We start from the raw sequence: 11902 nt of genomic DNA, 5'->3' as shown, positions 1-11902 counted from the left end.
CTTCTTCTTTGTCGGTCAATGAGATATACTGGGTACACGTGGTTTCATACTCATACTACACTTGTTGCACTCTTTTGCGGTGCACATTGGATTTCAAATTCGGGCACGTTCTTGGAGCTTTGCATATCAGTTTGGATTATCTTGGAGTTGTGGTGCGCTACTTGGGATGTTCAGCGGTTCACTCCTTCAGTATACCCCTATTTATTAGGTTATTTTGGTATTTTGATAGGATATTACTTATGTTTAGATTTTCACATTAGTTTGGACTTGTATCCTATTGTAGAAGCTCTTGTACTTCTGAGACTAATTCTTGGGGTAGTAATTTAGGTTTCTGCATTTCACACTTGTAAATGACTTAGTGTTTGGATGTTATGTTTTTTATTTTTCTACTTTATAGAATGAATTGAATTGGTAAAAGTATTGGGTTGACTTACCTATTGGTTGGGAACATAGGTGCCATCAAGACTTGTGATTTTGGGTCGAGACAAATTGGTATCAGAGCCCTAGGTTCATCGGTCTCACGAGTACAAGAGCTGAGTCTAGTAGAGTCTTGCGGATCGATACGAAGACGTCTGTTACTTATCTTCAAGAGGCTATAGGACTTTAGGAAACTTTCTTCTTTCATTCCTTATCGTGCGTATGTGGTTAGATTTAAGGTCAGAATTTCTTGGTCTATTTTCTCACCAACAGTTAGGAGACATTTTCAAATTTGACCTCACTGTGGTAGTGGACGATATTATGAGGTATAGTGCATAAGTTTTGTGGTTAGGAAAATATCTTGATAATGAGTTTTTCAATTCAAAAGAAGGAAATTGGCGAGTTTGGAAATAGTAAGAATGGTTTTTCTTGAGGTATTATATAGACAAGGATATTGGAAATTCATTTGAGTTTATTAGGACAATTTTATGACTCGTGCTTACGATTAGTGAATGATTTAGTAATGAAAAATTATAATGTCGGTTTCTTGAAGAGAAAAATGTAAGGCTAGGAAGATTCAATTGATCAAATAAGAGTTTAATGATTATGGTAAGGCTAAGTGAAGAAGTTGAGAAAGGATAGATATATAAAATGTGATCCCTTCTCATTACGTTTGACATGTTAAGATTGTTATAAATATTTATATGACTGATTTCCTTTTTATCCTTTTAGTGGAGGTATACTGAAGATAATTTAAATATTTTAAGTTAGATGACATGATGACCATGTTGATATTCATTATAGAATTCAAAAGGTTAGTTAAGTCTAATACATCAAGAGATTATGAAAGGATATACTGGATATCGATTAGCAAGGATATTTAAATGAAGGGTTGATTATAAATACTGATAAATTCATATTGCGAGGAGTCTTTCAAATATTGAATTAAGGATCTGTAATATTATTGAAATTGAGAGGGTAGAAGGATTCTTTAGTTAAAAGGTATCAAAATGGATGTTTGTATGAAGCTATATAAAGAGATATCTCAGGATGTATGCATAGTAATTATGAATAACTATAAAGATCATAGACCAATAATGTGATTGAAAATCTTACATTAGTAAATAACTAATTGTATTGGGGTAATCCAGGTTGTTCAAAGTATCATTAGGTATACTCTCGGTTAACTATAATTCTATTTCAGGTGCTACTTCATTTTATGTAAGTAAGTGTCTTATTTGGATTTGAATATGTTTGAATCTATTCTTCTATGTTTTCACATACTCTTAACCGGTAGATGATTCTTAGTGGTATGTCGGTTACATCAATCTTATGTTTTTGACTTGATAGTACATGACACGTAGACAAACTTAACTATTCTGAGTGTGGTAGACTTCAATAGCATATCAAAAATTTTCTCTACATCATACAGTTTCAGACTAACTTCCAACATGTCTGATAGTTAAAAATTTAAGTGGATTGATAGTCTCAATACCCATTTAAGAAAGGTATTTTTGTCTTTAAAGTTTCAATGTGTGGGAACAAGTGTTGCTTCACCTATTCATCTTATGTTTGTGATACTAGTGATGATATGTCTCTTTTAGAGCCAATTCCAATGGTGCAAGAGTTTTTAAGGGTATTTCATGTGATTTGATATAAAATTTAGTATTGACTCATAGTTAGGCACTTGACTATTTCTATTATTTCTTGTGGAATACTTTGGTGAATTTGGAAGAACGGTAACAAGACTTGTTGAGTAAGAAATTTTGTTGGATCAAGTATACTTTTATTGAGTGTTGCTATCATATTGGGATTCCTTGTTATTATTTTTATCGAGGATATATTGGTATACTCCCATAGTAGGAAGGATCACGAGCATTATTTGAGGATGATTCTTAAAATTCTGAAGAAAATTAAGCCTATTCATATTCTTTTAAAATGTTGGTTTCGATTAGTTTGGTGGCATGGTTGAAATGTGTAATGATCAAGAAAATGTATTATAAGGGATCCCAAGAAAATTGAGGCAGTTCAAAATTGGGCCTGACCTATTTTAGTTGCGATATTTAGAGTTCTTAGGCCTTGTCGGTTAGTATCAATGATGCTCTCATTCATCATACCTGCATTGAATAGATTAACCTAGAAGTAAGTGGTTTTTCAATGGTTTGATGTGTTTGAGGTGAGCTTTATAAAGCTCATTGTTGGGCTACTGCCATGTTCCACCTAAAGGGATCATGGACTAATTCTTCTTGAAAAAATATTGAATTATCTCTTTATTTGATTTCCAATTCTGTTAGAAAAATGAATAAATGATTGAAGTTGTAATTGTAAGATCCCGAAAATGACTTAGACGAAGCTAGATCCTAACATGGTTGTTATAATGGTCTAAGGTCCTAAAATGGTTTATAATTTGATATTGAGGTAGTGTCTAAGAGTTAGGTGCATTGGAAGTCAAACGTCAATAAACAACCAATACGTTTGACGACTAAGTCACCTATGTGCCTCATATGTGGTTTTATGTGTTTATGTGTGATTCATGAGGTTATAAGGTCATTATATGAGTTATTATGGTGTATATAGTCAGTGTGTCAAGTTTCGTGAAGTTTGGAGGTCAAACGTCCAAGAACTTCCATGACGTTTGAAAGGTTTGCCTTAACACGACCTTGTCTTTCTAGTCATATTTCGTCGAGTTTTACGTCTTTGTTTTGGATGAAATTGATGTGGTAGGTTCTACGCTCGTATATGAGCATATTTGGGTTGGAAACGTTCGGGTAAACATCCCCGAGGACCAACCAAGGGTCCTTGAGGAAGGACCTTTCTCAACATCCAAGAATGTCTAGACCAGGCCCCAAACGTCTGAGACAATGGACAACTCGTGGCCCAGTCGACGCCCCGTCGATGGGTGTCTTGGGTCAAGACTTAGCCTAGGGAGATCAAGCTCCCAACGGAAAGTCTGTGAACCAAATGACGGAGTACATGACATTCCGTTTGTGGACAAACAGTTCGTCGACTGCCAACCGTCGATGGTACTGCTTCCTGCGTGCATGCCACTTTTAAGTTAGGGTGAAATGGTAAATTCATACCACGTACAAATAAGATAAAGGGAGGTTTCTAAAGGGTCTTTTGGGTATTTTAAATATGTTTATAAGCCTGAAACACTTAGAATATTTCATTCTTCAAAATCAAAACCCAAATTCCCTTAGAAATTCTCTCGAACTCCATTGGAGACAAAACTCAAGGAAGGACTTGGATTGAAGATTTTAGTGGAGATTATTCATAAAATTGAATAATTAGCTTCACTGAGGTATGGTTTTTGATCCTTGAAACTATATTCATCAAGGAGCCCAACTTTAAAAGATGTTTTCTAAAGTTTTCAAAGATGAATTGTCCAATTTCATGATCGATCCATGGGTTCTTGCATTAAAGGTTTTTAAGCATTGAATATTGATTGAATTGCTATTAATTAGATGATTTGAACTCAATTAACCTATGAACCCATGTAATTGATGGACCCTAGTTTTTGACTACTTTACGGGTTAAGTAATATTGACCTAATGCTTATGAATTCTAGTGTAGTTTTTAAGGGTTATTGATTGATGTAATAATTGTATTGAATTAATGTCTAGGTTATCTTATATTGATGAATCTATATTGAATTGACCTAGTTTCATTGAGTATGATAGTTTTTATATTGAATTGATGTTCATGGCCATGGGTTAGGGCTTTATGGTATTGAATTGGATGGTTAAGCATTGGATTGAAGTGTTGAGGATGGAGTGGTGGTACGCTGTCCTAATTCCCTTTATTTTATGCTAATTAGACTTCAATTATGTTGTTATTGGTATGGTCCACTTATGGTGGCGGTGTTATGTGTTTTACTTGCAATTGATGTGGCCTTGTCAACGTTACTCTATGTAATATGATGATCATGGCCTTGTCGGCAACTACTTGAAGTATTATGATAATTTGTGTAGTTGATTATGTGAAGTTGTATACTGTCTATATACATGATACGTAATGTGAAAGTATATGTGTTCTTCTATTGTTGCTAATTAGATTATCATGTTAGACTATGAATATGGCTTTATGTGTATAGTCTTAAGGTTGATGTATGGTTATTCCTACTTGACTATATGAGTCTATGATGGTCATATTGATGATGATATAGTATGTATGATGTTAAGAGGGTCCTTTATGTGAAACCTTGAACCTAGTGGTAAGGTTATGAATATTGAAGTCGCAAGCCGTAATGGTATCCATCAAGAAAAGGAATGATAGACTTAAGGTTGGTTGGCTGTAACGACATCATATCAAACCTTAGGAAAGTCATTATAAGCTTCTTGTCGCCATTGTAAGGTAGCCCTAGTGGGCCTCTTTGGTAGGGCAAATATGATTGGGTTATTACTTGATATGGAACCCCTTTATATGAACCTTTAATGTAAATTACTCTATGAGAACAAAGGCTAGCATCGAGTGAGTATGGTAAGGGAAGTAGTTCTAGTTAAAGAATAAGACTAGAGTACAAAGAACATCCTTCATATTCCTTAACCATGTGCCTACATGGAATGTGTCCAAGTTCTACCATTGGCAAGTGAAACACCCTTATCGGAGTAGGTTAGAACTCCAGATTTCATGTCTAGATATCATGGTCTATGTCGGTTATTGCCTATTATCATCATATGGGAAACCTACTAGCATTAGAGAAGTTTTATGAGGTTTAGGTGGTGGTATGGGACCTATCTAGACATTGCACAATAGGCTTTGAAGGTGTTAGTTAGAGTCCCTAGGTCTTGTCCAAGATCATTACTTGAATGTATCTATGTAATGAAATAGTCTTAAATGAACTAATGAATGTAATGACTTAAGTTGAGAAAGTATGTTAAATGAATAAGTACTTACCTAGAGTATTTAAGGGTTGTCTATTCAAGGTGTGAAGGGGACATAGGTATGGTCATTTTGTATCTTACCTAGATAAGTCTTAAGAATGACTCTAGTTAGGGAAGATTTTGATTATGTGGACATGATCTAGGCCTCAGGTAGTCTTAACGATTATTTAGGTATTCTTGAAGAGGTCAATCATGGACATTATCTTCTTGATTTACTTATGTCTTTTGATAGCCTTGGGAAAGTAGATGTCATATTATCTATATTTTGTTGTGTTAAGTGAGAATGATTCTGTCATAGGTAGTCTATAGGATCATAGGATCTCTTAAGTGTGTGTGTGAGGGATTGTATGGGCGGTCTCTTCACAACTCACTCAAGTGAAACTTAGAATCACCTTTGGTAGGAAAATCTCATGTTCATGTGTATGGTGTCTTATAAGTGTGTATGTGTCTAATTATAAGTAGTCTTGAGGATCATTTAGGCATGCTTAGAGAGGGTGTATGGGCGGTCTCTCTTTGTGTTGATTAAGTAAATCTTAGTATAGCTTTTAGTGGGATAATTACATGTTAGAAGGTGTCTTAGGTGAAGGTAAGCAACTTCACTGTAACAATGAAGAAGTTCACTGTACAGTGAGTTGAAGTCACTCTAATGTTGCTTCAAAAATGCTATAAATTGACTAAATGTTATCTTATGTGTTTCTAAGTTTATAAATGTTACTCTTATGATTATAATATGATGTTTTAAATAAAAACATGCATATTTCTGATAAATGTCCGTTTTCATGATTTTATGCATAATTTCATACTCAGTACAATTGTTTGTACTAATTCCATACATTTTTCTATCTCTTACGGTGTAGGTGAAAGGTGAGAAGGATTGTTAAGGAGAACTTGGATTCTAGAGTTATTCAAGCAAAGTTGAAGTATGTCCTTAATTGACTCGAGGGCATATATAGATGTCTTTTATTCCCTTCGAAGTATTGTAATAGATTAAGTATTTCTATATTAGTATTGTAACTAAAGTATTCTCGTGTCTAAGTTTGATAAGATTGAGACTTAGTATTTCCTATGATTTTATATGAAAGAGATTTTAAAGACTATGAAATGTTTTGTAAAAATTTTAATTCCACATACTTTTCATTATTTATATGCGATAAATGATATATAAGAGCTTGTATAAGACCTCAGAGAGGTCGTGTACGCTGGTTGCACTTCGAGAGTGCCATATCTTCTAAGGTGTGGTCTTGGGATATGACAGTATTCCTATTTGTAGTTGGGTTTGACTTGAAAGGAAAGACACACCTTTATAAATAGAGGAGATCCTTGAGAGAATAATTCAATTACTCATTAGTATTTTCTTGAGAAACATTAGGACACAAGAGAGGTTTTTGAGAGAGCATTCAACAAGAGAGAAGGGAGAAGAAAAAGGTATGTTTTGTTGTAGCCTTTTTCTGCGATCAACAACTTTCAGATAGTGTTTTTCAATTAACTAACCGTTGGATTAAGCCAAAAATTGGATTGAGTGTTCCTAACATCTTGGTGATTGAAGTTAATGGTGGAGATCGAATTCAAAGGTCAGAAAGACACTGTTTTAGGTCCCGAACAGTAGCTGCATTTGAGTGGTGTTTCTTTCTATTCATCTTTTGGTTAGGTATTAATGTAGAAAGGTAAGTGATAGCTTATGCTTAGAGATAATTGGAATTTCATGATAAGAAATGTCTTAGTTATAGCTTAAACTTGGTGCTGATGGTGCTTGCATTAAAATTGTAGAGGCATTATATTAATTGTGTGTATTGCGAGGTATTTTAGTATAATAGTTTAAAAGAGGAATCTAAAATTTAAGACAATGGATATGAAAGTTTCTCAAGGAATATGGAATGATTACTGTTTATCGTTTGGACAAAATGAATGTGATAGCTGATAAATTAGGGTGAAATACAATGAGTATGGGTAGTCTACCTTTGTTAAATGGAGGTGAGATAGTCCTTATTGGAGAAGATTCGTGTTCGATAGTTTGGTGATAGAAATTTGTGTACAACTTACAATAGGGTGTTACAAGGAGAAGTCAAGGAATAAATTCTAGGTGGTGAATGAGTTTTAAGGACAAAGGATTTTATTATGTTCTTCCAATATGTGAGCTGACTAGATTAATCATGAAAGAGGTCGATAGTTCAGACATTTTATTCATTCAAAGGCTATTGGGGTGTACTTTAATTTGAAACAACATTATTTATGGTGTCGTATGAAGAGAGTCATAATAGATTTTACATATCAGAGTTGAAGTGTCAGCAAGTGAAGTATGAACACCAAAAGTCTTGAGGTGTGACTCAAACAATGCTCATACCTGATAAGAATTAGAAGTATACTGGTAAACTTTTTGGTAGGATTGCCACGTACATTGGGTAATTTTGATACTATATGGGTCATGATATTGATTAAGTCTCCACACTTTGTACCAATTCAGACTACCTACAATTTAGAGAAGTTAGACAAGATCTAAAATTGGGGGATAGTTCATTTGTATAAGATGATCAGTTTATTTATTTTGTTGAGGTACATAACTTACATATTATTTCTAGAGGTCTATGAAGAAAAAAGAGTTGGGTACTTTTTTTGGATCTTAGTACAATTTTCCATCTTTAGTTTGATGGTTTATTCGCATGGAATGTTTAGGTCCTTAAGGACATGCTGCGGGCATGTGTAATCAATTGGGCTATGTTTTTGCTTTCAGTAAAATTTGCATACCACGATAGTTCTCATTCAAGTGTTTGGATGATATCACTTGAGGCTTTGTTTAATAGGAGATGTCGATCTCCAGTTGATTGGGGTGGTCTATACGATGTTAGTTGTGGGGTAAAATATATAACGAGAGATTCATTGGATAAGGTCAAGTTAATTCAGGATAGGTTCCACATGGTTCAGAGTAGGAAAAAAGTTACGCAGATCAAAAGGTTCATGATTTGGAGTTTATTGTTAGAGAGAGGTTTATTGAAGATCTCACTCATTAAGGGTGTGTATGATTTTTGAGAAGAGGGAAAGTTGAACATGAGGTATATTCGTTCCATTGATATTTTTAAGCATATAGGTGAGGTGGCTTTTCCACTTAATTTAAGGTGTTCATCATATATTTCATAATTCAATGCTGGAGAAGTTTCTTTTGGGATGGTGCATATGTGATTCAGTGTTACTTGATTAGAGTCTCTCTTTTTAGGAGAAGCCGGTAACTAACATTAATGGAAAAATTTGGAAGTTTAGGTCGAAAGAAGTTATTTCAGTAAAAGTTCAAAGAAAGGGTTGAAGGGGCTACTTGGGGAGTGAGTTAGACGTGTAGATCAAATATTCACATTAGTGTTAAGCTTTTAGTTACTTTAATTCTTTACCGTTCGAGGAAGAACGTTTGTTTTAGTGGTAGATAATGTAATGACCCGCTAGGTCGTTTTGAAAACTAGACTTCTTTCTATCATAAAAGTCACTTTCCTTAAATATTAAATAGGAATTGTAAACTATTTATTTAACTATGGATATTAATTTGATGGATATATTTTTATGTGATTAATTTTTAGTTGATAATAAATAGGCCAAGTACTTGACCAATAAACAAGAGTAAAGTTGGAGTTATATTTGGTGGATATTAGTTATTAATCATGTTATGAAAGAGCAAAACCCTAATGCGAAAACACTGAATTGCAAGAACGAAGAGTTGATGCTTCATGTAAGAGTTTGTTTTATTTTGGAAAAAAATGAGGTTAGATTGATGCACTTCAATATTTTTCTTGAAATTCTATAATTCTTGCCTTTTAACAATTGAGGGTGGTTCTAATTGGTTGATTCTACTCCATTAAGAAACAATGCTTGTTAAACTCTGTTATATTCATTATTTCACGTGAAAAATGCAACTCAAAAGCATTAAAACTCTTCAATTGAGGTACAAAACTATATAGAGTAAAATACGAAAAGCTAATTATGCATATAAGTCGAGAATTAGGTTTTACACACAAATATTAAACATTGAACATAGTGGGTTATTTATCAAATATTTACGTTTGTTGGAGTTTCTTAGAGTTATTAGGAGACAAAGAAAAATAGTAATAATTTGATGGAGTTGCCATTGCTTAGTGATGATAAAGATTAGGGGACTAATGATAAATATTAATATAAGTGTGATTGGATTATTGAGAAGAGTTTCGATTCTGCACATGAGTTTAGAATTACGATTTTTGATATTTAGGTTAGTTTTGTGTATGTTATTCATTTGTGGTTGAATTTTTGTGTCATATCATAAATGAAGTTTTTGTATATTAAGATAGTTAATTAAATATTATGTATATTGTATTAGGTGAATATCATTAGATGTTTAGTATTTGGAGAAATTAAATCAACCCTAGGCTTGAAATTTTTTGACATACTAATTGGTATCAAGATGCGAAACTCGATGATATATTTATGCTTTGTAGTTTATATATTATCTGTTTAGTTTTACTAAGATCAAGTTATACCATTATGAGCCTAGATTCAACTTTCGGATGATTTTTGGCGTTCGGGGTGGAAGTATAGAATTATAGGTGGTCTATGAACTTGTTTACTTATAAATAATTCATACGTGATAGATGGTGAACTTCTTGAAGCTTCATGTTGCTCCCTAGTACACGCAAGTGTACGTGGTCGAGCAAGTAATATAGATTCTTTTTAGAACGAGTTATCATTCCCAAGGGACTTATGATCAACTTATATTCAAACTTAATTCCGCAACTGAAAGTAAAAGTAACTATTTCAAGAATTGATAATTGATGATTAATTATAACTGCTTTTAACAATGAATAAAAGTAACAAAGAGTTTGAACGACTTAAAGATGATGTTTCAAGCAAGAAAAGGACAAATTCCAAGGCTGCAGCTTCCTTTGAATCTCATGTATCAAAGATTTGGCTTAGAACTAAATTTTGGTTTTCAAGTTACTAGTTTATAGGATTAATTGTATGAGTCGGGTTACACACCTCTCGTCGTCTTCCCAATTAGATACCTAACTACATCATTGAGTGGGATAAGTAAACTAATTGGCGAACATTTATGTTTCATCCTATTCCATAACCAAGCAAGTCGTTTGTCCGGGAGTCACTCCTAAGCACAAATCACCTCAATCTAATGGGTCGATCGATATCCCTATATTCTTTGGTCTATCTAACCCCTCTTCTCTCGATTTTAAGATTAAAACTAAATTTACCTTATGGTGATCAAGCATAAAATAGTAAAACAAGAATATATAGGTAACATGTGTTAACAACCAAGACTTAATTCAAAAATCAAATAACATTCAACATTCAATTTATAGATGCAGCCCCAGAACTAGGGCGATTAATTACTCATAATATTCAAAAAAACTACAAAAGATAATTGTTCATGCAATTTTCAAAACAATAACAGAGTTGGAAGATTAAAACCTATTACAAACTTGAATTCTTGCTCTTGCACACTTAATCAAAAAGTCGCCCCTACAATGAGGCCCTTATGGTTCTATTTATAGTAAATAAGAAAATAAAGCCGAATTCAACTTCAATTAGGAGTTCTTTAAAAATTAGTTTCCTTTACAAACTTCGCACAAAGTCGGGCACGTCGTGCCAAAATCGTGCATGGAAAGTTGGCGCGCCGCGCTGCCAGTCCACCCAAAATGGGTTGCAGTCAAAGTGGCCTGGCGCGTCGCGCCCTTTATACGCCAAGGTGCCTGATTTTCCATCTCGCCTAGCTTCTTATTGTTGCCTTCAACTTCTTTTCCTTCCAACACTTGATCATTCCCTTAGTAACCTGAAAAATCACTAATCATGTATATTAATGTGCAATCTTCGCAATCTTGAGCCAAAAAAAGCTAGTTAAGTTAGATCATGTCCTAAACGAACATTAAAAAAAGGGTAATATGTCGTAATTAGGCATATAAATATGCACAAGATCACCACCGCTCACTTAAACATTTGTTAGTCCTCGAACAACTCTACCTTATCAATTTATGCTCTTAACCCTTTGGACTCTGCTCCTCACTTCACAATCGACCCAACATATTTAATCATGAACTTGTGACACACTTTGTGCAATTTCAACTCTTCTTTATAGTCGACCACTCAAACAACTCACAACCTAGATGCATGACTCCTCTCAAATAATTGTAGGCTAATGCATCATCATGGAGACATACCACAAAATTGAGCACCAAACATGTTTCGAGATTTCCCTCGACATTATAAGTATAGCTTTTCTATACCACCACGCTCATCGATTCTTTATCGTATCAGGCCATTTTCATAACACAACTCGCTCTCTCTCTCTCCCAAATGAAATTCTACATGTCCTGACATACCATAAGCTTGCCCTTAGTGTAATTTTATTTTTCACAAAATGTTTACATGAATCAAGAGGACTTTTATTCGGTTGTAATGTCGACTTTGCATAAGGAAGGATATATTTGGGTTAACTTTAGTGACTCATTCTCCCTAATGCACATGTATTGTTTTTTATTTGCTAACATTTACAACTTCTTCTTGCCCTATTACATGCTTTCCACTTTAAATCACTTATATATATATATATATATATATATATATATAATATATATATATAT

Source organism: Solanum pennellii, chromosome 11 (genome assembly GCF_001406875.1).
Source record: "Solanum pennellii chromosome 11, SPENNV200".
Classification (NCBI taxonomy): domain Eukaryota; kingdom Viridiplantae; phylum Streptophyta; class Magnoliopsida; order Solanales; family Solanaceae; genus Solanum; species Solanum pennellii.
This window is presented reverse-complemented; position numbering follows the sequence as displayed.